The sequence below is a fragment of the Molossus molossus genome, unplaced genomic scaffold, assembly GCF_014108415.1.
Source record: "Molossus molossus isolate mMolMol1 unplaced genomic scaffold, mMolMol1.p scaffold_m16_p_14, whole genome shotgun sequence".
Lineage (NCBI taxonomy): Eukaryota > Metazoa > Chordata > Mammalia > Chiroptera > Molossidae > Molossus > Molossus molossus.
Genome location: NW_023425349.1, coordinates 79,429,330 through 79,455,987, shown reverse-complemented (window position 1 = coordinate 79,455,987; position 26,658 = coordinate 79,429,330). Strand labels below are relative to the sequence as shown.

The 26,658-nt window shown below is 38.6% G+C and overlaps 1 protein-coding gene across 1 annotated transcript in view; it reads left to right on the top strand.

Annotated features, from left to right (window-relative positions):
- The first annotated feature begins 4,356 nt into the window (after positions 1-4,356).
- LINGO2 (leucine rich repeat and Ig domain containing 2) overlaps positions 4,357-26,658 on the top strand; it is a 310,578-nt gene continuing 288,276 nt past the window's right edge. The window contains exon 1 of the mRNA XM_036261790.1: positions 4,357-4,515. The gene's annotated coding sequence lies outside the window, so the exon portion shown is untranslated. The remainder of the gene's footprint in view (positions 4,516-26,658) is intronic.

The following is a 26,658-nucleotide window of genomic DNA, read 5'->3' as shown; positions in this document are numbered from 1 at the left end:
TAATCATAGGCTTTGTCACAATCTATCCACACAGTCTTTTCTTGTGTGTGTCTACGTTTTTATTGGAAAAAGACAGCTTCTAAGAGAGAGAGAGAAATAGATGTTATCTGTTGCTTTCAGAAAATTAAACTCGTTTAAACTTGAGTGCTCAGAAATCCTGTTATTTTGTTTGTTGGCTTTGAAAGAAAACTACCCAAAACATGGTTCTTTAAAATCAAGTGAATTGAAAATCTGTAAAGCTGGTTAGACACACCTGTCCCAGTAAGCTGGGTAAGAGTATGATGTAAAAGAAAGACAGGAGAATCATGAGTAAGGTACTCATCCAGAGACTACCATGATCTTAATTCCTCTGGTAAGTCACCTGATTTTCCTGAGACTCAGATTTTCATCTGTAGATTGACCAAAGCACTCAAATATAATTTATAAGAACATAGAATTAATTGACAGTACAACACTATAAATTAACTGCATCCATATCCCATCTTCATTCCCCAAAAGTTCTATGTCCTTGGGCAAGTAACTTGAACTCTATGACCCTATTTTCATCACCATGAAGTGGGAATTGTAATACATACTTCAGAGGGTTTTGGGGAAAATTAAACGAGAAACTACATATAAAACAGATAGCAACTGCCACATAGAAGTTACATTGCTTTTTGTTGATGACCCCTGACTGCTGGAAAATAATCTATGACTTTTACATCTGACTAAATGAAGAAAAAAAAATTAGAAGTGATAATTGTGTGACTGAAAAATTGTGGTGCCTTCTATTTTCCAATTGCGCCGATAAAAGGGGACGAATGTGAAATTTCTAAGGCAGAAAGCCTTATACCTTTGGTCATTGGTAACCCATCTATTTCTACATTGCTACTGTTTACATTTCTGATATTTGTGCAGGCAAGTGAGTGAGTTAGAGACAAAGCTCACAGAATGTACCAAGCAGTTGTTTAACAAATGCACTGAGTTCACTGAATGCTGAGCTCTTCTCATTCTGTCGGCTACCCAGAGGGCTATGCAACAGGCCTCTATGGGGAAGGGGAAGCACATCCTGAGATCAAATTCAAAGAGCCACGTATCAACAAGTACAAATCAATAGACAATGAAATGAATGCCTAGTGCTGAGGGGATCTTTGGAAAGCTTTCTTCAAAGCAATACAATAAACTAAAGGGGTAGTAGCAGTGTGCATAAAGAAAGGCAAATAAGACCGAAATTCAATAGCAGAGCCCCCAGAACCAGACCATGAGACAAGAAAACAGGGTTTGAATTTCTTCTTTTTTTAATTTTTATTTTGGTTGTATTTTGTTTAAAATTCATATACAACAGTTTTTTAAGAATAGGTTCTTAGTACCACGTTCCCGTCTAGAACCTGTGAACATTGTCAAAAATTCATTAAACATATTAAATTAATATTATTGAGGTATAATTTATACACAATAAAATGCATTTATTGAAAATTTATTTTAAAAGAATTCAAGTCTCTAAAAAATAAGAATAGCATTTATTTTTTAAAAAGCTTGATTTTAGACTAGTCATCTCAGTAATAAGCAGAGACTCAGAAAATGTAAAATGAGAAATTTGAAGAAAATTAAACCATTTCAAAAACATATTGATTATAGTGAAGAAATCACTTAATTTCCAAGAGTATTTTTTAAAGTACTTTCTGTGTGTTTTGTTCTGATGTTTTTATTTTATAACTAGCATATTTCAGGAGAAAGAACTGAAAAATTATTTTAAGCCTTTTTTATTCTGAAACTTTTTATTAGAATAGTTTCAAACCAATGTCATAGAGTTAGTACTTCTCATGAACACCTAATGACCTTCTCTGAGAAGAATACATACTAGTTTTCTATGTCCTCTTTGAGAAAATACCTGGAATGACAGTACAAACATGCATGAATTAACTTATCTAAGACAAAAGTGTCCTCTGCCCGAAAGATCTGATAAGGTGCAAGGGAGACCACACAGGATTGTACTTGGAATGCCTAATGCACATGCCTAGGCTACATGCCAAAAATATTAATGTGCTATCAGACCTACTTGGTGGAAATGTCTGAACCATGTGACTCAATGGGCTTATGGAGAAAGACTTCAGAGTAACAAAAACCACGTCCAATGAGAACATCACACAAGTCAACTGTGTGAATTGGTTCTATCACGATGCAGCTTTGCTTTTCCCCTAGAGTGCATTTTCACTCACTGCCAAACTTTATAAAGTCCCATAGTCCAGTCACATAGTGGGTGGGATAAAACATAAGGGCAATCGTTTTGATACCTTCTTGGTTACAAATATATTTCAACAAATCAGAATAGAATAGATGGTCATCTTTATAGGGAAAGAGTATGTGTGTTTTCATTCTGCATCTGAGTACCTAATCCCATGGCACAACCAAAGCATTCAATTAAAATGTGTGGTTCAATGGATAAATCAGTGACTGATGGTCAGTGGAAACCCATCACTCGTGAAACCGATCTCTTTAAAGAAGGAATCAATAGCATCATTTCTGTATAATGAACATTTTAGAAAGCAAGTAGTATTTCTGATTTACTTATTTTCACTCTTTTATAGTAAATGGTAGAATGAAAGTGTAAGTTGCACTAGAGCACAGACAGGTGCTTCCACTGCAAGTTTCTTTCAAAAATTCCTCACATTATAGTAAGTTCAGGAGCTCAGAGATTATGCTTATAGACATGTCTCTGTTATTTGGTTGACCGATGCGTATGACCTCCTCAAATATCCTGCAGTCAAGAGAACAAAAGGGTTACCACTCATGAAAATGTATTTGTTTTATGAAGGAATTGATTTGATCATATTCAGAGTATCCTTAAAGAAGAAAAGAAGTAATTCTCAGCATGAATAAAAACAATTTGCATCCAGAAATCGATTGAAGTTTAGTTTAAAAAGTACCAGAGCTTGGATCAATAGATTAGAAAATGTTAGCCATTTGTGTGTGTGTGTGTGTGTGTGTGTGTGTGTGTGTGTATGTGTGATAACACCCAAATAACACTCCTGCTTTGAATTCCAGAATGTCATTTTGTGTCCAAGTATGCATGCCTCTTTTTAAGGACTTAGTTTAGCATACATATTAGTCTGAGGTACACGCTGGATTTCAACCCTTGCTGTTCTTGCTTCAGTGGCACAGTAGGACACCTGACTATTGTGTCTTTTCACAGTCTCCACACTGACCTCTGGGAATACTGAATCTCTAGTCACAGGTGCATGAGGATACATTAGTTTGTGGTTTGTTAAAATCAGTGTTTGCACCTGTGTCCATGAATCTGCAGCCCATAATCACTCACATGAATCTCCCTACAGACTTAACATCAACTCTCAGACATTTCTTTTTCACTAGCTAGAAAATAATAATAATTACTATTTTTGTATATGCATAACTAAATATGGTTGTTGTAGCTTAAAAAAATTCTAGTAGTAATTAGAGGCTGTCCTGAAAGGACCAAGAAGCAAATCTGTTCATTAGTATCTTTCTACATTTCTGCTGAACAGAATTATTTGTGTGGCGGGTATCAGTGCAATTAAGAGTTGTTGATTGTATATGGGGTTTTTCTCCTTGAATGGAAATTAAAAATGCTTATGAAGTGTAAACACCATATTTATTCAAATAAACATAATATTGAACAATTAAATACGTGATAGATGGCCCCAAAAGTAATTATCAAATTACTTTCCTGGGCTCTTGTGTCAAAACTCTGGCTGTAAAGTGTTCATGTTGGTTGCTGTTTTACAATCTGTATTTTGATACAGTGGTTGTGGTCTTGCATTACCTCCAAATGGTTCCTCGAAGGGGTTTCTCGTGCACTGTCCCACAGAGATGATGCAGTTTTCAGATCAGGGATATTGACATTGACCGCAGTGTTAGAACTCACAAAGAAAATGTCCTCGATCTAGACCTTCATATGGAATTTCTTCTAGATGCTAGTTTTCCTTTAGGTTTTGCCATGTTGAACCTCATTGCCCAGTTACCCTGAGCTTATTAGAAATAGAGTAAAATACTCTATTTTACACCTGAGTACTCTAAGTGGTCACTTCCATGAAGGAGAAGGGGTGCACACTATAAAATGTACGTGTCTTAACATCAATAATGTTTATTTATACTGAGAGCTTAGATAGATCTATAATCATATGAAGAGGAGCATGTACCCTACCAAAAAAAACACCTTCTGTAGAACATAAATGTCAGTCCTCTGGCTTTAATGTTTACCAGCATCTTGAGAGACATTTATAGTCCCTCACACACACCTTTATTTTTCCTTTATTGATTAAGTAGTAATGCCTTCTGGACCTAGGACATGGTTCACTATTTTTCCATTAAAATGAAGAAATACCTTGTTTGTTGCAGGTTCATTTCAAGCAGTTGGCTTATGGGAATCTGAGAGATGCTGCTGTCCGTGACATGTTGGAATTATCATGATCAACTACCCAGTTTGGATTTCACCCAGTGGTCAAGAGATTTGCATGGTAGACAGCAGGGGTTGGATTTTTGAAAAGAGTAAATCAGGTAAGATTTGAGGGCGACATCTGATCATTTATTGCTTGCCCTAGGGTGTTAGTGTGCTGCCAAGATGTACTGAATAACGTATAGCTTTTCCATTTGTTTTCTAAGACCACACAACGGTTGTTAAAGAATGGTGATCCTGTGGATTCAGGAGACTATATATAGTAATAATTGAGTTCCTTTTTTTTTTTTTTTTTCTCAAAAGGAAAGAGGAGTTCCTTTCTATGTATCTCACATATAAAACAGACACAAGAATGTTATGGATGCTACTTTAATGAAATTGCCAAAAATTGCAAACTGTAGAGACTTATCCTTTAAGTAACTGCTCTGAACCACATGGAATAGAGTTGTACTTTTGAAGGTGCAAAGAGAATGTGTTGCCATTAAGTATTTATATTATAGAAGTGTGTCAATTCATAGCATATGATTTTATAAATAGGTTTCAAGGTTACTCCAATTTAGAAGGTTATTCGATTATTCTTCCTTTTTATTTATTTGAAAGTATAATTCCAAATTGTTCATCTAAGTATTACTTAAAATGGTGGTACAATGACATAGTCTATTGTTATTGTGGCTTCTGGAATTTAAAATAATATACTATTATTCAGGCACTCTTTTTTTCTACTTTGGTCTTTTGCATTCTAGAGACAATTCTCCTATGAACCTAGTTAGATCAGATCCTCTCATCTTCCTCTTTAACTCTTTTCCTCCTCTGTAACACACTTTTCATCTGTTATCAACAATTACCTGAGGAAACCACAAGTTATTCTTATTCTATGACTTTAAGACCATGAGAACTTTTACAGCTTCTTTGGATATTATGCATTCTAAAGCTAGACTTTCCTTTGATATCATTTAAAGAAACAAAATATATAAGTAAAGTGCATTAATTTAGAAAACAATAAAGGGCGATTATTCTTGGTCACTTGAACTTTTCAAGTTTGTTTACAACTATAGTTTTCTTACATTCTGAGAATAAACTAAATGGAACTCAGTCCATCAGTAATAGCCTAAGATAATCATTTGTATATAGATGAGAGCTTTTAAAGTGCTGGAAAATCAGTGATTCTTGGAAATTTAGTAAATATCACTTTCCAATTGCCTAAAGACTTCCTTGTTTATAATATTGCTTCTCATGAGAGTACAAAACTCAAATGGTCACAATATTCAAATTTGTTGGAAATAGTATATATCATGGGAGAAATTCTTATTTGATGAACCGAGTCAGTAGATGATTGTTCTGTTAAGTGGCAAGGTGGGTTAGAAGAATTCTGCCAGTCCGTCAACTAAAAGGACATCTTTGTGCAGGACCATTTGTGGGATAAAGGTCTACCTGGTTCCATGCTTTATATTATTAGTATCTAGCAAATAATTATAGCCAGAATGCTTCACAATAGACTTCTGTATTCCTAAGCTTTGAAGTCTTATTCACCGAGTCCTGATTCACCAAGTCTTATTTATTTAATCCTGATGATGTTTATTTCACTACTTTGCACAAAATTGGGTTCCATGTTGAAACAGCATACTTAGAAAGAAAAGGGATGGGGAGAGAAAATTAAATCTATTTTGAAGATAAATAATCACATGATAATGCAATTATTTGCATTTATTTATCTCATCATGAAACGCTCACCTCTATTTGTCAGATGTATTTTTTCTTTAAAATAATTTATCTTTCTGATCTGTTTAAGTCATCAATATAGAAAATAATGTACAAGAATTAGGAAACATAACTTCTCTTTTCTTCACACAGTCTTTTGAAATAAATCTTGTTCATTAGGAAAACAGACATAGTAAATTCTACCATCCTGTGAAAACACAGGTTTAGAAGGGCCCTCTGCACAGAAAGGACATTAACATGAATTCATGTGTCTTCCTAGTTAAATCTGTGTGAATTTGTACATTTTCGCTTAAAATAAATAGAAAATGTATATACTACAGATTTGTAGTTAGTATTAGTTTTAAATTCATTTTGTTCTTTATTGGAAGAATGGCAGGTGCATTTTTTTATGGTGATGTTAGATTTTCCTTAATGTAAAAAGAGGGGCAAGATCTCCCAGTTCTGTTTCTCAGAAGTTTATAATAAAGCCATAAAAATGTGCACTGTTTCTTAGCTTATAACCATTTTTTTTTTTCTTAAAGCATTTTTAAAGTAAAGGTTGGCCCACCTCAGGATTACAATACCATATGCTTGTACATAAAGGGAATATTAAGCTATAAAGACAGGTGTGAAAGGGGAGATTTTTCAAGGCACTGCTGATAATAACATGCTCTATGGAATGGGATAGGCAGCCCCCAGGTGGTTCATGAAAAACGGTTGAGTAGAACCTGTATATACAGTGTTTCCCTTCCTCTTAGCAGAGAGCAGTGAACACACTCACCTGTGCAGCTGATCTTATTCTGAGGTCTTCTGAAAACAAAACCTTGAGAACTTTTGAGGCAGAGGATTCCATCACGACAAATCTCTTATGAATCGTAATTACTTTTTGGCTACACAGTTTTCCCTCGTCTATTGCAGTTAATCTGTTCCATACTCTAGCGGTTGCACCTGGCGTTGAAGGATTCCTGGGCGCTCGAATACATAGGCTTGAAGTCCATACGCACAGTAATTTTAATTTTAATTGTAATACAGGGGCGTATAATGGACTCAGACAACCGAGCATGCGCTATATCATTTTCACTGTCTCCATCAACTTTTTAATGAATGTATTTGAAATATTCGCCATAAAGTGAAGCCTCGAAAGTCGAAGCGCGAAGTGGCGAGGGTCGGCTGCGTATCTGTTTGCTCTCCAGACACTTTTTGACACTTGCCAACCATGTGCAAGGCAAGTAGGTGGCCAGAACCCAATCAGCAGCCCTCGCTGCCCTGCCCTCAAGTTGTTCACACATACAGAGGAAAACACACGCGAAACAGCCTACCTCAGACCAAATGAACCGAAATTTTCAAGATAAGCTTTAAGCAAAATTCTCCAGCAGTTAAAATAAAGGACTGTTAAATCAGAGCATCAGATAAGAGCATCAGAAAATCTTTGAGGCCCAAGGAGGCATTTCAGCTGCACAGCTAAAAAGTGGGGAATGTTTTACCTGGTGGGAAATAGGTATGAAGGCTTTCTGGGCTCAGGGCGCCGTCTGGCAAAGTCACTGTGGGGTAAAAGTAAATAAAAGTGAATGTTCTGTTTGGAGAACGGAAAGCTTGACACCGGGGTGTGGGGAGGAATGCAGGAGAGGTCGGCTATGCAGGTAAGGGCCGACTGCAGCATTCTGCATGCCAAGCTCCGGTGGTTATAAATAGGAAAGTGATGTAATATGATCTATACTTTAAGAACGTGATTCTGGTCGAAGTGGGGGTGTGGGTGAGGAGAGTGTTTGCAGGGAGAACACATGAAGCGAGAGGTTCAGTTCTGTGGGTCCTGCCATAGGCTCCTCAGTAGTTTCTAGTCTGCTGGGTCAGCAGGGGACCAGTTCCTGCCCATCATTGCTTCTGTGAGTCTCCGCTAAATGCTGACTAAAGGAATGTCTCCCAGGGATAATCAGTAAACTTCTGCATTTGCAACTTTTTTCCTTTTTTAGAAATGGTTTCAAAACTCTTCATACATGGGAGGAAAATAATTTAGTGTATGTGTTTTTCAGCATACACCCAGGTGTACAAACATACACAAACGCACACTAAACTCTCTCCCAATATGTACTTGAAATGAAAACTCAGATCCTGTTCCTGAAATTTATGCTTCATTTAAGTTGGGGGCAGCTGCTACCCTACTTGATTTCCCTTCTGAGACTTTTTATCTCTCAGGCTGTATCCTTCCCTTCATTGTTTTATCAGCTCATCAATCAACACACTTCATTCCTCTGTACAGAACACGCATCACCCACACATTTTTATGGCTAGAAAGCAAACCTACCCTCCTTGGTATGTACTGCTTACTTAAACATAATTAAGTAATTGTGCTGAAAATTTCATATCCTTTCCATCACCATGCACGTTTGGTCAAAATAATAGGGAACACGGTAAAGCTTGGATAACAGCTGGAGGAGGAAGCCGGGAAAAGACACAGAATGAATGAAAAAGTGAACTCAGCCCAGGCTTCAATGGCACAATCCTCTAATGAGCCCCAGCACATTGACACCTCTGCGGAGGAAACACCTAGCTCACAGCATCAGCTTCACTCCAATTATTTCATTGAAAATTACCACTGTCATAAGGCTCCCCAGTAGTGCACCAGACTCATCATGTTGTAGGAGCAAATCACCTATTTTCAAAGCAGTTCTCTTACAGTCTGGGGAAAACCCAACAATTTCTTTCTAAATAAGCTACTTAAGAAAAGGTGGTGATGACTCACCGAAATGCAATATTCTGCAGACTGGGGTGTTTGTCTTTCTTCTCTGAGACCTTACTTACAGAGCTGCAGACATGGTCAATAAACATATCTGATTAGTGAATGAATGAATGAAAATCCGAACTTGTGCTTCAGATCAAAATCATAACTTTTGTATCTTTAGCAATAGAAAATATCTCTGTCTTTGGTTAGAGGTCAATTGGTATTTGGTTCATCCTGTCCATTGTTAGATCAAGGACATCTTATCCTCTGACAGTTTACTGCCATTATTTAGTAACAGATATTTTTAAATCAACATGGTGAGCTCTGGTTGGTTTGGCTCAGCAGTTAGAGCATTGGCCCTGGGACCAAAGAATTGCAGGTTTGATTCTCAGTCGAGGGTGTGTACCTGAGTTGCAGGATCGATTCCAGCTTTGGCCAGGGTCATGTGAGAGACAAACAATTGCTGTGTCTCTCTTACATGGATGTTTTTCTCTCTTCCTCTTCCCCTCCCTTTCACTCTATCCAAAATAAATAAATAAATAAATAAATAAATAAATAAATAAATAAATAAATAAATAAAATCACATAGTGACACATAATATTGCCTAAGTATTAGGGGTATGGTGTAATTTAATCTAAAATAAGGAAACAAAAAGCAGATATTCATTTAATGTCTCGTTGCCTTTATAAATGAAGTATGGTGCTCTTTTACATGCTGTCTCAAATTTTGATTTTTTATTTTCATAGGTCTCAAATTTTTAGAGAAAAAATACGGTTCTGGCTCTTTCCATGCTGTGGGGTGTGGCCATCCCTGGGTAGAAGTCATTGGAATGCTAGCGTCCTATCCAGCTACTCTCTTCAATTTTGAAGAGGCAGGTTATAGCTAATTGTGGTTGAAAATATACTATCACATTAATAGACATTAACTTTAATGAGACCTACACTGAATCCCAACTCTGACACTTCACATTTATGTGATCTTGGGCAATTTATTTATCATCTCAGAGGTTTTATTCCCAATCAGTAGCATGAAGATATTAATAGTGTCCCATGATAAACTTGTGAGGACTCAATGATGTCATAGATATACAACATTCAGAAGAATGTCTGACATATTATAAATAATTTATTGCTCTGATTATTATTATTTTTTAATTATTACTATTTACAGTCTATGTATGTAGCCATTCTGCCTCAAAGTCCATTTGTTTCAGCCAAATGTCAGAATATTTACCCTTGGTCGCCGGAAGTAACTGAGAGGTAAAGTGCTTAGTAAAACACCTGATACCTCATAAACCTTTCATGTTAGTGGCTGTGGTAGTAGTTATTATTGTTACCTGATATAAGCTTTTCTCCTCTTCAGGTTTTGGAGGGGATCTTGTTCTAATCTAGGTATATCAACAACTTTTTCCTCGGGTGATGACAGATCTGTGAGTTAAAGTTGGTGTTGTGACTTGGACATAATGCCCTGTTTGACAGTCTAACATTGTATTGTAATTATATAGCTGGATGCCTTGATATTGAGGTAAAGAGCATTTTCTTTATAACCAAAGACCACTAGAATGGTCTTCACACCGGATTATAGTTTTAGAATCAACACAACCCATTGAGAGCCGCTAAATGAAACATTAGCACTTATCTTACAGGAGCAAACAGAGCCTTCTGATCTGTCCACACATTCTCTAATTTGAAAATACTACTTTAATCTCCACTTATTGAGACTGTCTTTAGAGGCCTGTGACATTAATCAAGCAGCATATATAATTATGCCTTTAACCTTTTTTGGTTAAATGCATTTTATAAGAATGACTGTTATTTACTTTGAAATCCAAATTTAGAATTAAAACTACATTTAATATGGCAAAATAATCTTTTAAAAATCAACGGTCATGATTTGTCTCACAACACGTCTTCTAAAACCATACTTGGAGAAGATTGGGGATATAGCAAAGAGTGTTCCATGAATTCCTTCCAGTGCTTTGTAGACTTGTGGTTTTGGGTGGACCCAGTCTTCTCAGTAAAAGGCAGAAGCTAGATTACCAGCTGAGATGCTGAGGCAGACAGTATAGACTAGAAAACTGCGGGAGATGGTAAAAATAAATCAACCAAAGGTAAATCGAACGAGTCCAGGCTCTGGAATTGGACTGAACTGTGGGCATCTGCAACAAGCCAGGCCTGACACCGCTCCTCTTCCCCCAGCAGCTCACTGCTGCCCTCAGGGACGGGCAGAGGAAGCTGATGGAGGAACGGAAAGGAATTCAGGGATGCACTGTGGTTAAAAACGCAGGACTGAAATGGTGGATTGTGGAGCTGAGTGGAAAGACAAGCAGAGTCATGCCAGGGACCAATAGCTTGATCAAATGTATGTAAGAGGTTTTGAACTAAATGGTAGGAAATCCCTGAGTGAGCAAAGGGAACAATTTGTTAGAAGGGATTTATTCATGCTGAGGATAAGATTTAGCATGAAATTAAGATACTGCTGGAGACAAACAATCTTTACAAAGTCTCTTCTGTACAAATGTGAAAGGATGGATAAGCAATACCTGATTATATCATGTCTCTTTCTATTGAATCCAATGTGACAAGGCAGTTAAATAATAATGTTAATCATCCTAAATTGAATATCGGGATCAATACAGGTCTTTTGTCTGTAACCCTGCAATGTAGATGCACTTCTACACATATTCAAGATAAAGAAACTGAGCCCTGGCTAGGGTAGAATTAAAAAAAAAAAAAAGATAAAGAAACTGACACTCAGAAAAGCTAGTGATTATTCCAGGCTCACACAGCTGATACATGTCAGGATGAGTTTCTCTCCCAAGATCCCTTCTTTGTAAAATCTGTGAGTTTTTCATTAATTATTATTCTGTTTTTCAATTCTTAAAACTAACAGTCCAAGTCCTGTGCCATTATTCATGTGTAGTTTGTCCTATGTACAGTACAGTTGTAAATGGCCTCCAGCTTCCTCTTGTTGCATGTGTATGCCTTTGCTTTTCCTTGAATTTGAAAGTAGCTCAAGAGTAGAGTCCACAGTGTTTGTTTTATATGGGTACTCATGACTACCATTGTTGTGCTAGATCCTGTGTGTTAATAGTTACTGATGTGACTAATTAACTGAGTCCCACTTTTCAAACAAGAGAATAAAACTTGTGTGTAAATTTAATATATAATTCTTGGCATAAATGCTGTATATAAATGTATCAAATATTGGCATAAGTGGACAAATTTAAAATTATTTGAAAAATACTTTGTTGTTTTTCATCTGTATAGGATTTTTTTTTCTCTAACAGATAGCACCAAGGTAATTTAATGTATTGTTTTCCAACATGCCTTCTGTGGAACACTGGTCTGGGGGTATATGTTCATGTACAAAGGGTTTTTTATAGCCTGTAGCCAAATGCCTTTATTGATGTGTTCATATATAAGGACTGACTCAAAAAGAAAGAATTTATGTTTGCCTGCCATAGGGACCACCATTTTCCATATAATTATAGGATTGTTGGGACGCGGAGGAAAATGAATGGTATTGAGCCATCTTTCCTACAGATTACCGTTCTGGTGGTAACAGAGGCCAAATACATTCTCACTCTTTTCTCCTTTCTCTTTGTTCCTCTTCTACCTCCTTCCCCTCTTCCTTCTCCTTCTTGTCCCTCTTCTTTTTCTAGCTCTTTCTCCCTCCACACATACTCCCTCTTTCTCTCTTTCTTCCCCACCCTATAAACATGCAAACATTTTTTCTCCCTTTGGCTTCCCTGTATTTTAATGAAAATAGGTCATTACCTCCAGTGATATATATAGATATATATAAATTTTTTTTCCATTCATTTCAGCAAAATCTGGACACTGTTCTCCTTCTCCCTGCTTCTGACCAAAGAGACATTATGACTGTAAGATAACTCCTTTTACTGGGGAATTTCTTTTCAGAGGAATTGCTCTCACACTCTGGGCAGTAGAATTCTGCATGCAGGCTACATTTCACACTCAAGATGCAGCGGATTATGAAGTAAATGCCTGTTACACCAGGCTACCTATATCTTTAGCACCATCATCTGGAGAATTTTGCTGAGAGTGTCATTTGCAGGGACCCTGGACCACAGACAACAGTCTCAACGTCTGTCTTCTTTGACAGTCTCTAACGTTAAATATTAACTTTACCCTCAAGGAGTTTAAAATGCCAATGACAAGAGAGCAAATAGATCATATTATCAACAAAGGACAAAGTACCGTAAGTGTCAGGAAGGAGCTTCTGTAGATGACAAGAACTACAGAGGAAGAAAGTCATGGTGGACTGGTGGCCTTAGGAAAGCTTCATGAAGAAGATGAAGTCAGAGCTGAGCCTCAAAGAAAGAGTAAAAATTCTCTTTCTTTTAAAATATGCTTTCCTTTCATGTCTTTCTTCGATTTTGTCTTCCACCCATTCAAACCTATAGCTAAAAGCAAACTCAACATGTCATCCCCATACCTTGAGAATAAGGCGCTTATATCAAGTGTATCATAGGAAGCTCTCCATGATCAAGCCTCTTATTTCTCCAGATGCATGCCTCCTGTGCACACACCTTATTTGGCCTCATTACTATTGCACAATGCTTGTCGTGCCCTGCCATGTATATCCGGCCAACTCTTATCTGTCCTTCTTGACCCCTTGAACATACTTCTACTACATCTGATTCTCTCAGTAGAATGGGAGTCCTCGGAGGCACGGGCCAGTGCTTAGTCATCTTTGTTTGTATCTTGCAGAACTGACAGTATATATGCCTTTTGTTCTCAATGATGTCAAGACTAAGCCACATAATTCTTTGTCAGTTCTGATGACTGAAAATAAAACCCTATTATCCTACTTGCCTTTGCTTAGCTGAAACGCCATTATGGGATGGTGAAAAAGAACAGCAAGTTCTCACATGTCTAGTAAAAAATGTTGTGGGCTGGGAAATATGATGTAAATTATCAGGATTGAAAACAAAAGTTCTATCTTCAGCACTGGAAATATTGCAGATGGTATCAAAATGTGACTCAAAATTGTTTATAAAAATGATACCATTTCAAAGTGGATTGAGAACTAATTGTGATAGAAAAGTTTTAAGGGTTTAACTCTTTTTTCATGATTCTATGGTACTGGAATTTAGCTAGGCTTTAAATCTCAAGAAATTCCTCCATTATATCCCACCTGGATTAAACTGTGATCAACATCACATATATGCCATCTCTGTCCAGACCTCTAATCTAAAAAGTCTTAATATTAAAGACTAACCCCTGACAGTGTTAACTATACCTATGAACAAGTCTGTTCCTATCATTCCATGACTTAGTACAGTGTAGCCAAGTCTGGATTTCAACATTCTTCTTTCTTGACACATAATGTTCCTACTTCTGCAATGCAAGTGAAAAGTATAGTAAATAAAATCACAGGTAGTACAGAAAAATCCATATGTAATCATCGAGGTACAAAGAGTACATTATTTCCGTACCTGGGAGTTAGACTGTAAATACTGAAAATGGCATGGGTGTGCTAGAACGGAAAGCATTGTGTGTGGATTTTGTAGCCAGCTGCTGGTGGAGCTGAACCACTGAAAGAGGCATCAAAGAATTTCCTCGCCCAGAATCCCAACTTCTAGTAATTCTCAAATTCGTACTGGATCCTTCTCCCCTATTCCTGAACATCTTCTTGATGGAGTTAAAGCAAGTAAGATGATCAAAGCTGATCTAAAGTAAAGGAAGAAAGTACAGTTATTAAAATACAGTGTCTAAGCTAAAATAATAATTTTGATTCAAAAGCAGCGTTTGTTTTCTGGCATGAGCTTGCGGCACAATGAAAACATGCTTCCCCAGCCAAAGGATAGTGTTTTTTTCCATCTGATATTTCATCAAATAGAATTCTTAATCAAGCCAGAACTTCCTGAAATAGATGATTAGAAGACATTTAAAAATGTAAATAAACTGTCTTGAAAGGAATTGTAAAATACAGTTTGATCTCATTTGTCCTAAGTTCAGTACATCATTGGCCTGTGCATGATAGCTGCTTCAGTCTTGTGAGATAAGTCCATCCCATAACTAGTTCTCGTCCATATGATGCATTTACAATGAAAGAATCATATCTTGAAAATAACTGACTGTTTCAAATAGTGGTCTCATAATAATCAGAAAGTAACTGCATTAAGTACCTTTCTAGTGCCAAGTCTTCTGTGCCTTCCAGGTGAGTCAGCGGCTAGCCTCTGTGTCCAGCACACTTCGCAAGAAGTAATTAAGGGCATAATAGAAACAAAACTCTGTGACTGGACAATGAAGTTCCCCCAAATGTTTGGGTTACAAATATCAACAGTAAATTCAGCTTGCCTTTCCCATAGGCATTTTCTATCTTGTTTGGAAACAGTTACTGGTTCAAGCAAGCATTTTCCACATGCCAGCACCCAGTAACTATGGTTTGAATACACCAGGGAGGCACTTACAGTGTAAGTCTAGAAACAAACCTGTCACACATCGGAATCAAGTAGTGTCAGATGTATAGAACTGAATCTAAATATCTGCCATATCTTCCTTCACGTAGTATTATTAAGTTAGTAACACAGGATGTTATTTATGACATCACTTCCCCCTGTATTAGCTGGTTTCCACATCTCCATTTTTTTCCCTACCAGACTATAAACATCTTAGGGTTGGGCACTGGTTTCTACTGTAGCAGCCTTCACTCTTAAATCAGTGCCTGGCAAATGGGAGATGCTGATGACTGAGTGATTTTCTAAAAATACCTGGCACCTAGCAGTCCCTTAATAAGTTCTTATAAATAAGTGAATTGATGCATTGATGAAAACATGAATGTGTGTATGACATTTTATTACAGTGAAATGTTTTAAGTCAACTGAGGTTTTTAATGGTTAAAAGAAAAGAATATGCACTTCTTATTTACTTTAGAAATTAATTAGAATAAAAATTCATATTTAAACATTGCATTTGAAACATTGGAAGTAAAATTTCTTGGCAGTAACTTCCAAATTGCACACTCTATTAATTTTTTAAAATATAATTATCTTTCTATTGGCAAAGAGTGATATTTATAATATACTTTGGGTGTTTGTAAATGTCACCCTGTCCTGTCCATGCATACACATTCACCTGACCTTTTTTTCAGCAACTCTCACCAAGTTTGAAAAAAAATTAAAGCGACTACTTCTCACAGTTTGCAGAGCATTGAATGAAATTCTTAAAAGGACTATTGCAACTATTATAATAAGTATAATCTTGTTTCTGTGGCAGATGGAAAAAAGTAAGTAAGTGCTTATGGTTATTACATAGGAAAACATAATATTCTAACCTGTATCAGTTCAAGTTGTGACTGTCCCAGAGAAGATACAGGCAGTGGCCAAGTGGCTTATAGGAAAACATGCATTTTGCAGTTTTCTGATAGAAAAGTTAGTACAGAAAGCTGGGCACTGATTTCATTTACCCATTTATCACTTGCCTTTTGCAGGGAGAAAGGCCTGTTCTTTCATCCTTTGTGAAATGGACAAGAATACCATGTCTATTTACTACTGGGTACATTAGGACCTGCCCCGAAAACATTACCTGCTGTTCAGGTCACCTTGACATTTAACAACTTCCGAGTGTCTTACCTCCACTCTCAATCCTCCACAGTGAAGAAGAACAAAGGGATGTTGTCTTCTTTTTTTAAAACTACTTTATTGAGATATGATTGACATGCAAGAAGGTGTGCATACTTAATGAACACAACTTGATGAGTCTGAGGATAAGTATACACTCATGAAACCATCACCACCATCAAGGCCGTAGATATAAGGGATGTTGTCTTAATTGCCACTAAACTTGAAGTAGCTATACATAAAGGAAATCACACCAACAAATGATCTTCTGGTGATCTGATGATTTCATCGGTAGTTCTGAGTGTTTGTTTCTAATAACTTAATTTTACAAACTTCTAAAATTATTGGGTTTCTTCACAATTGTGTCTCATATTACCTTAGATTTACACGTGTAGTCATTAAGACACCAAATTGTCCTTTTAAACATTTTTAACTTCTCAGTCAGGCTAAGAGTGCCTTGTGGGCAGTGCTGTAAACTTATTTACATCACAGTCCTAGAGCCTAATGAAGTGCTAAACGTGCAGGAGCATCCCAGCAGATGTTTGCTGAATTGATGAATGAGAGCTTTCTGCACACTGTGTTTGCATCATTTTCAGATGCCCATTCTTGGACATTCATCCACATCCTCAAATAACTGCAATTCTGGTTTTCATGCCATTTAACATGCCCTCAAAATTCACCCAGAAAGATATTTATTAATATCCCCTATGTCATAACATAGTGCTGTCCTTCTCAGGGCCTGTGATAGTCCCTTCACTGTTCTGAAAAAACTTATGACCTGGATGCAGAGGCAGGTCAAAGCCACATAAAGAACTAATTTTCAAAATTAAGAAGGAAATAATTAAGAGTAAAATGAACACCATAAATGACATGGATAATCGTGTGTTGTGTGATTATGCCTAAGTTGGGTCCATTCCGGGTTCATACCTGGAAAGGCCTGAGCTTCTTTGGGGTCAGCTGCCAGAATTGGTGCATTTGAGGACCAAGCGGCTTCCTGAGAGAATAGAGTCTAAACAAAGAGACTCAGTAGATACACTGAGCTGATAACTAAGCCTTAGTCATCAGAGGGAGGAGTGACGTGATGAGCTTCTTGAATTTGTCCCAAATATAGGAATCTATCCCTCACATGTCCTTTCACCACTGACTCATATGAGAATTTTAAGGAGGAGAGAACTGTGACATAGAGCTGGAAATTACTCTGTAAGATATCAATAGTCACGAGACATCACTCTCATATCTAGAAGATATTGGGCACAAAGTGTATGTCCTTGAATAGAGGATAACAAAATGGGATGCAGGCGTTGTCCCCACTTGGCCTCTGGAACACGGTTCAGTTTGGGGAAAGGGAGGATGCGGTTGTTCACTGGATAATATGACACCCATACAGGAGTGTCGAAGAATCACAGGTGTCATGCAGAGGCATCAGCACCCAGTGGAGGAAGCAGTACCTAACTGAAATATCAGTGTTATGGACAAAAGGGGCAGAAGAGCAGAGTAGTAGCTAGACATGTCTTTGAGTCCATGTTGACTCTTTTTGGTGACAACCGAAAATACCTGGAGCAGGACTCAACAGAGGGAATTAGCAAGTAACAGGTTGTATGCATAATAAATATTTATTTAATTTTTTTTCTTTATTGATTTTAGAGAGAGGAGAAAGAGATAGAAACATCAATGAGAGCGAACACTGATTGGCCGCCTTCTGCATGCCCCCCACTGGGGATTGGGCCCACAACCTGAGCATGGACCCTGACTGGGAATTGAACCAGTGATCTCTTTGTGCTTGGGCCTATGCTCAACCACTGAGCCACACTGGCCAGGCCATAATAAATATTTAGAGGAAGGTGAAATAAGTGAGCTATGAAGCAGTCTAGGAAAGGTTCACGAAGCAGGAAGAACTAAGGAGAGACGCAGGTAGTGGGGAGCAATGGAGAGGAAGCTGAGCAAAGACTTTAACGTATCTGTAGTCTGTATGCGATCACCAGTGGGGTGTGTTAGCACTGTAAGTTACTGGAACTCTGTGCACATTAACAGAGGATGGTAAGCAACCGAATTAGAAATGGATAGCAGAGCCCAAGTTAAGAAGCCTATTGCTTCATCACCTCAAATATCCAAAAACAGCAGGCTCTTGAGATGAAGATTATAGAATTTCTCAGAGTAACATTCCCATGACCCATAGACATGCAGTAAACACTGCACAAAGTTTATCGTTCATGTTCAGAAGCTCTATTATTATTATATTTATCTTTTATAAATAAAAATTGAGGCTAGAATTGCAAGTACCTGGCCCATCGGGACACAGTAAAGCTTGAGTCAGGATTCAAGGCCACTTTGTGTGGTTTTATGCACCATCATAATGTTTCTACTTTTCTACTTTTGCTCCGTTCCACCCCCTGCTCTCAATGAGGTCAAGTCGGCCTTGAATTTTTCCCCTTTTCTATTTCTTATAGAACAGAATGGTCATCCTATATTACATAAACATAGGGGAAAAAACAAAACAAAAAACAACTAATGTTATAGCTCTCATTTTTTGAAATCAGCTCATTTAATGATATTCACTTTACCTGACATTTTGACTTTTTTTTTAAAATATACTGGCCTTCAATGTGCAGTGTTTTTCTATTTCAGTGCCTGGCCATGAATCTCCCAACATCAGATATAATTGAGTGGTTCGCCTTGGTTGGTACATTAATGTTGTAGGAGATAATGTGCCTAGTACTTTAACAAAAGACACGTTCGTGTTCCCAACTCTGACCTAGAGGCAGAGTTTGAGGTAAAGGGAGAATGGATATAGGTTTCATAAAGGAGCATGAGGCAGGCAAAAGAAGGGTTCAAGACAGATGAAACTGAGATTAAAGAAGGTGCCACAGTGGGGCAGCCCCGAGGCTTAACTTGGCAAATTTAGAAACTGGTCTTCAGAGTAGACAAGTCCAGCATTCTGGATGGGAAATACACATGACTTGGGCCTAAGGATGAAGATACCCCACTGACAACAAATCAGTAAAGGCTCTCTGTTGCTGAACGAGGAGCAACTTCTATCTACTCCAAATGCCTGTTAGGACTTAACTTAATTAGTTTTAGAAACCATGTTAAAGTAACTCTGAATACTCTTGAGTATTGCCAAGGGCGTGTACTACTGGCATGATGACCCACTCTGAGGACAGCTGTCAGCCCGAACTGTGAGCTCATGTTTCTGAAGTTGGTGGGAAAAAACTAGCACTTTACCATGTTGGGCACCTGTGAGGAAGCTAGCCTCCTGCTACTTCTCTTGCTTTTACTTTTTAAACATTGATTTCTAGAGAGAGGAAGGAAGAGAAAGAGAAAGAGAAACATCAATGAGAGAGAAACATCACATCGATCGGCCTTCTGTACACTCCCTACTGGGGATCAAGCCAGCGACCTAGGCATGATCCCTGACTGGGAATTGAACTGGGACCTCTCGATGCATGGGACAATGCTCAGCCCACTGAGCCACACTGGACGGGAGGACTCTTCTGCCATTTCTGACTGCTATATGCAAAATGTATTGGACCACACTTGATCTTAATGAATCAGTTTGGCTTAGCAAGAATAGTCTACAAAAAATCTCATTTAAATAAAAATGCATGCAAATTTCTCTTGGAGGGCTGAAGTAATTGTTAGATAAATCCAATTTTAAGAGGTAAATGAAAGAAAATCTTCCATTTACACAGTTCAGATAGCATTATGCACAATATGGTTTTCTTCTCACTTAAAATGGGGGGAATTTTCCATGTTATTTACGAACTCAGTGAAAAAACTAGAATGTGCTACAAAATATGTCTTGATGTCAGTTTAACCCAAACATTAGTCATGCATTTTCACATTTCCAGAAGATAAAAGCATCCTCATAAATGGACCTGAGTTACTCTTTCAAATGTACCCTCAGAATTGGGCCTTGGAATAATGAAAGTATTTTATAAGAGGTACGACAGTGGAACAGAGAGAGAAGAATAAAAATACATTAGTGTGTAGGAAATATTATTTTGATACTTTGGCTAGAACTAATTTTGTATGCTTTGGTTACTAAATTCATATAGTAACATGCATCCTAAAAATATGTTCATATATACCATTCATTGTAAATGTTAATTATGACTCCACTTTAGCTCTCAAACGTATTCAATTCTCTTTGTGTTCTCTACTCCCGGGCTGATGTAATGGCCTCATAACTGCTCTCTGGAGCCCTAATCTAGCCCCTGCTCAGTCTGTTTTCTGTGAGATGGGGCTTTGTATCTGGAGGAAAGTGGAGTTTCTCTTCTGTCTATTGCTCTCTAGGTAGGGAATAAAAGCTATGTGTGGTGCGTTTCCTAAGGAAATTAGTTCTAACCCTCATGTCTGGCTTATGACTCTAAACATTGTAGTATCAGAAGAGCACAGAGCTTCTTTTGGGATTACTCTCTGCCTGGGGAAGCAGGGACCCACTCATTTAGGTGAGTACTGCTACAGGATCAAGTTCCAGTGTTGGTGTTTGTATTTACTCCCTTCCCTTCACCTAATAGAGACTTGGTTACCAAAATGCTAAGGGTCAATTTTCCCTGAGTGAATGATTCCAGAGAGTTTGTGTGGCTTCCATTTTCAAGGTAAATTTTAGCCCTGATGCATTTAACCAAAGAAAAGAACCACTAGGCTTTTTGTACTGGCAGGATTAGGTGATAATTAAGGCCATAAAACCATGCAGATGGCACAGTGAAGAGCCTCATTGACTGGGGCTGCATTCAAGAGCCAAGTAACTAGAGAATATGAAATAAATACCCCTTTTCAAGGACCACAGTCAAGGATCAGCACACATGATATGCGACAATCAATTATATTGGGTGTTTGGAACAAGCTGGTTTCCCTTCTAAAATAAAAGCCCACCCACACTTATTTATTGAGCCCGTTAGAGACATAATCCAAAGTTTTGGCAATGGTAGGGAACTAGAAAGATCAATCCTAATGTTAAGGACTTTAAGAAGTTTAAATTTAACAGAGGGAGGCATATAATAAATGACATCAAAAGAAACAAGTTAAAGTGACTCAAAAAGAGGTAAAAGACTTGATTCAGCGGATGCGCCCCGGAAACATCTGAAAACCAGGTCGCTCTCTGAGTGGAAGCAGGGTTGCTATTTTGCAGGGTGAGAAGACGGAGTTCCTGTTCTGTTGGCTGGAACAGGTGCAGTTTTCAATTTCAGCCGCTGTGACTCTTGCAGTTGCTATGTTTGGAGGTTGTTTTCGTTGTTGGGCCTCGTGCTCAAGATTATTGTTGTAAAACCATTAGAAACAACTGTCAGAATGTTTTCTTTGAACACCATCTGGATACAACTTGCCCTCTGTTGATCTGTCAAGATTGAGGGGCAGGAACGGTTGGGGAAGAGGGAAAGGGAACACAAAAGGAAGTGAGGAGATTGTGGAAGGTTGTTTTTGTTCTTTTACAGAAAGTACACAAATAATTAAAATATCTTCAGGGTTTGTAAATTGATTGAAGAGAGTGAATTTGGGGAAACATGAAAGAGGTTGGCAGGAGACATCTCTAAGGGGAAGACATTCCAGTTGAAACCCATCTGGGGGAAGAACACTGAATGGGAGATTTGGCTACTACAGAGGCTCTGAAGCAGAAATAGGCTGGGCACATTCGTGGAAATGGACGGACGGGAGATATGGGAAGAAAGTGGCGGACAGCGAGTTTGTAGACCCGGCCTCGGTGTTTGGTGACATGGGGAGAGATGAAGGAAGAATGCGGTTGTGTTGAGCTGCTGTCAGCCCTCGCTGCCCTGGGCAGGAGTTCAGAGCCCCTCCGATGGTGTTTTTGGAGAGGTGGCCCTCAAGCATCAGTGTGCTGAGAAATCAGTGGGGCATCATGTTAAAATGCAGATTCTAACTCAGAAGGCCTGAGATAGGACCTGTTACTCCACGTTCCAATGAGGACGTGGGTCATGCTGATGATGCTAGTGGATGAGTGCCCTGAGTCGGAAAGCTTCAGGGGCTCCTCTTCAACTCCTCCAAGTACTTTAGACATCAGAACGGTTTCATTTTCTTCGTCACCATTCAGTGCTCCACAGGAAGCCTTTGCCTTCGTCTGTTTATTAGCCCACCTAAAACCACGAAGCTCTCCTCCCAGGGCTGGCTCTTGGTGAAGTCCCTATTCAAACCTTACAGAGAAGAAGCTATATAGATCACCTTCCCTTCAGGTGTCCTTAATTTAATATGTTGAGGTTATTTTATCATATGCCACTTAACAAATTTTATGTTGACTGTAACAGTAATAATTGTTTAATGAAAAACACTTGAGTTCTCATTTATTTATAGAGCTCTGTTTTTCTGTTTGTTTGTTTCTTCCATTAGGAACTCTTTAGACTGCAAAGTACAGCCACCAGAAGTATCTGTCCTATTATAAATATGAGAAATTAATTCTAAGTTGTGCTAAATAATTTAAAACTAATTTTTAGTGGGGGGAAAAAGCATTTGTAAAGCTTGTATATAGTAGAGGTAGTGATTTGACTAAAACATTGCCACAGCAAACTAGGAACAACTGTGAAAATTTCTTTACTCCTCTATGATTGATCAACTTAGAAGTGCTGAGTATTTTTAATGATTTCCTACAATTACAGAGCAAGGGGGAAATGACTGTGGGTGAAGAGGACTAGGTTGTTGAATTGTAAGACTATTACCTGAATTTATAGGTTGCTTAATGACCAGTGATAGAGAACAATGTCCATGCTTCTAATAATCTTAAGTTAATATTTTTTCATTCTTTTCAGGAAAGTATAGTTTTAAGAGCCACAGGGCTTTTTCAAAGAATTTTTTTGATAGTTTAATTGAATTAATTGGGGTGACATTGGATTGCAGAAGCATACACGTTTCAAGAGTAGAGCTTGTGAAAACATCATCTGCACACTGTATCGTGTGCCCATCACCTCAAGCAAAGTTTTCATCCCCATTCCCACACCCTACTCTGTCCAACAGGTTAATATTCATGGGCATAATGTCTGCTCGGTTATCTGCCACACGTGTGAACTTTGGCAAGTTAATTAGGACTTCCGAATGTCAGACTCCTCATCTGTAGAGTATCCCCCTCATGTGCTTTGTAACAATTAAAAAGGATATGCACGTAGATTGTAAGCACGGTATCTGTTCACAGTAAGCTCGCAGTAGATGTTAGGCATTCATATTAGGGGTACGATCGCTAATTATTATTTTCCCAACGAGAACTAATCCAGTTCAGGAGGAACTGGTTGCCAGCGCCTACAAAACATATTCGTGATCTGAAGCTCACGGACAACCTGCTAATTTGCTTGTTTATTTCATTTGGTTTTTCTTAGCTGTACATAAGGGAGGTGGGTGGCAGAAGCTTAATTTGTTTGTCCCTTTTTTAAAAAATGTGGGTTTTGGCTCTCACACTATTCTGAGGCTTGGCCTGGTGGGAGCACTGGGGATGTGCACCCTCTAGGGAGGGGCGTTGTGTGGCCCTCCTGGTGGCTGTCACGTCTTCCTGTCTTCCTTTCCCACCTGCCCCTCGTAGGTGCTAGGTTGCCAGTACCTCCAGCCAAAGGCCTCTCCTCCCACAGATCTGGAAACACATGAAAAGAGCCATGACTCATGGCCTACAACTTTTTTAGCTGCCAGATACCAGAACTGATAGGCTCAGCTCCCATGTTTTCATCATCCCACAGGCTGATTAAAGGCGAAAGGGCTCTTTGGTTTTCAAATAAAGTGCTTTCTGACAATAAATGAGATCAACCGAAAGATGCATGGCAAGGTTAGGACTCTGTTCCTGTTTCTTGGCTGGAGTCAGAGAAAAGGATAGTCTGGGGTGACGGCAGGATATCACTGACCCTTAGAGGTATGGCATTTGAAGTGCTTGTAGATCTTTGCTTACAGACTCTCAGAGTCCCTGCTTCCCTGCATTTCATCCATTGTCCGTTGCACATGTCTGTACTGGCACTTAACTCTGTGTTATCTTTGTGGTGGTGGTAGTGTTTGGCCTGCCTTCTGAGGACTGGGTGCTTGGTGGAGGGTGGATCTCATATCATCTCCAGCCCGGAGCTCAGTGCCTGGCAGACAATAAATGCTTAAAAACTGTGGGCCACCTGGATGGCTGCATTGGTGGGTGGGTGATGGATGGACGGCTACATGGATACAATCGGACTGTGGTGCAGTGGATTGTGGTGTGCGTGGAAATACTCTCCAATTATCAGATGGACATTTGGTGGGAGGAATTACTGATCAAAAGTATAGTTCTGAAGCCCAGAAAAGCGACTTTGCTGGTTCTTGGTAAAGTCCCTATTCAAACCTTCTTACATAGAAGAAGCTATATAAATCACCTTTTCTCCAGGTATCCTTAATTTAATATGTTGAGGTTAGCTTATCACATGCCACTTACAAATTCTATGTTGACTGTAACAGTAATAATTATTCAATGAAAAACACTTGAGTTCTCATTTATTTATAGAGCTCTGTTTTTCTGTTTGTTTGGTTTTTTTCCATTTGGAATACTTTAGACTTCAGAGTACAGATACCAAAAGTATCTGTCCTACTATAAATATGAGAAATTAATTCTAAGTTGTGCTAAATAATTTAAAACTAATTTTTAGTGGGGGAAGAAAAGCATTTGTGAAGCTTATATATAGCAGAGGTAGTGATTTGACTAAAACATTGCCACAGCAAACTAGGAACAACTGTGAGAGAGAACATCAATTGCCCGCCCCCTGCACAACCCCAGTGGGGACCGGGCCCACAACCTGGGCATGTGCCCTGACTGGGAACCGAAGCGGAGACCTCTTGATGCATGGGTCAATGCTCAACCACTGAGCCACACCAGCTGGGTGAAAGAATGTTTTTAACAGACCTACCTTGTACTGAATGTGATGGCCTGCAAGGTGAAGTGACCCACACCTTAGTGCTCTGGGTCTTCACAGTTACATCAAGACAGAGACATGAACATAAGTCATTGTAATAGTAGGACAATGGAGGCATGACCATGGCACAGTGAAAACACCAGAGACAGACTCGTTTAACCCAGCTCAGGAAAATCTAGAAAGGAGGGAAAGGTGAAATCTGAACTGGAACTTGAAGGGTATTTGGGAGTTTAGCATACCTTCCAGGAGGGTAAACGACTGTACATGTAAAGAGAGAGAAAAGCTGGTGAGGGCATGGTGCGTCCTGGTACGTGTAAGGGCATCTGAATGACCACGGCGGGGCTGTATGTGGGAAGGGAGGGATTGCGAACAGAAGGACACGTGGAGAAAATCCCACAGGATTTGTACAGTGAACCATCATTCAAAATGTATCCCAGCCAGGTCAGTGTGGTCCAGCTGGCCGAAGCATCGTCCTGCACATCAAAAGGTGGTGGGTCTGATTCCCAGGCAGAGCACATACCTAAGTTGTGGGTTTGTTCCCTGGTGTGGGTGTGAATGGGAGGCAACCAATCAGTGTTTCTCTCTCACATCGATGTTTCATCTCTCTCTCCCTTCCTCTCTCTCAGATCAAGAAAAACATATCCTAAGGTGAGGATTTTTAGAAAGCGTGTCTCTCCATGTAGATTGTAAATAACCGAAGAATGTTGTAATCGATGCTGCTTTTCCAAATATTGACGTGTAACACCTCAAGGGTGCATTGTAGTTCCACTTTGACAGGTGGGAAAATGTGTGTTCAGTGGTTATATAGTCTTGACCCATGTGCTTTTAATCCTTTTTGTAAAGGCAATTGATTTAAAAACATAACATTGCCATTTCACTCTACACCCTTGTGTCAATTTGATACACATCATTCTACAAATCAGGAAAACATCCTGGGAAAAAAACTATCACCGTGGTTTTACTTCAGGCAACAGGAACAATCTTATTATTTTCAAAATGGATTCATTGATAAGGTCAAGGATAAAATCTCAGACCCCTTTGTTTCTTCACCTTGACTGTCTTATAAGACCATGCAGCTTAATAAATGAAATACTATCCTGCAAATGGAAGGTGGGGCTGTATCCCTGAGCTAAGTTATGCAAACTCTGTTCTAAGGCTCTATGCCACCAAGTGGTCTGCATAACTTTAAGTGCCTGTCTCACAACATTTTTTATTTCTGACTTCAGATAACTTTACAGATTGATCGTTAAAATGATTAAACAGATACTATCCTCTTAAAAATTGTCAATGCCTTAGAGGAATAACTTAAAAAAATTAAAAGCATATTTTCAAGCTGCCTGGACCTGTGTGATCATTGTTTGACCTATGTTTTAGAGTGCCTTT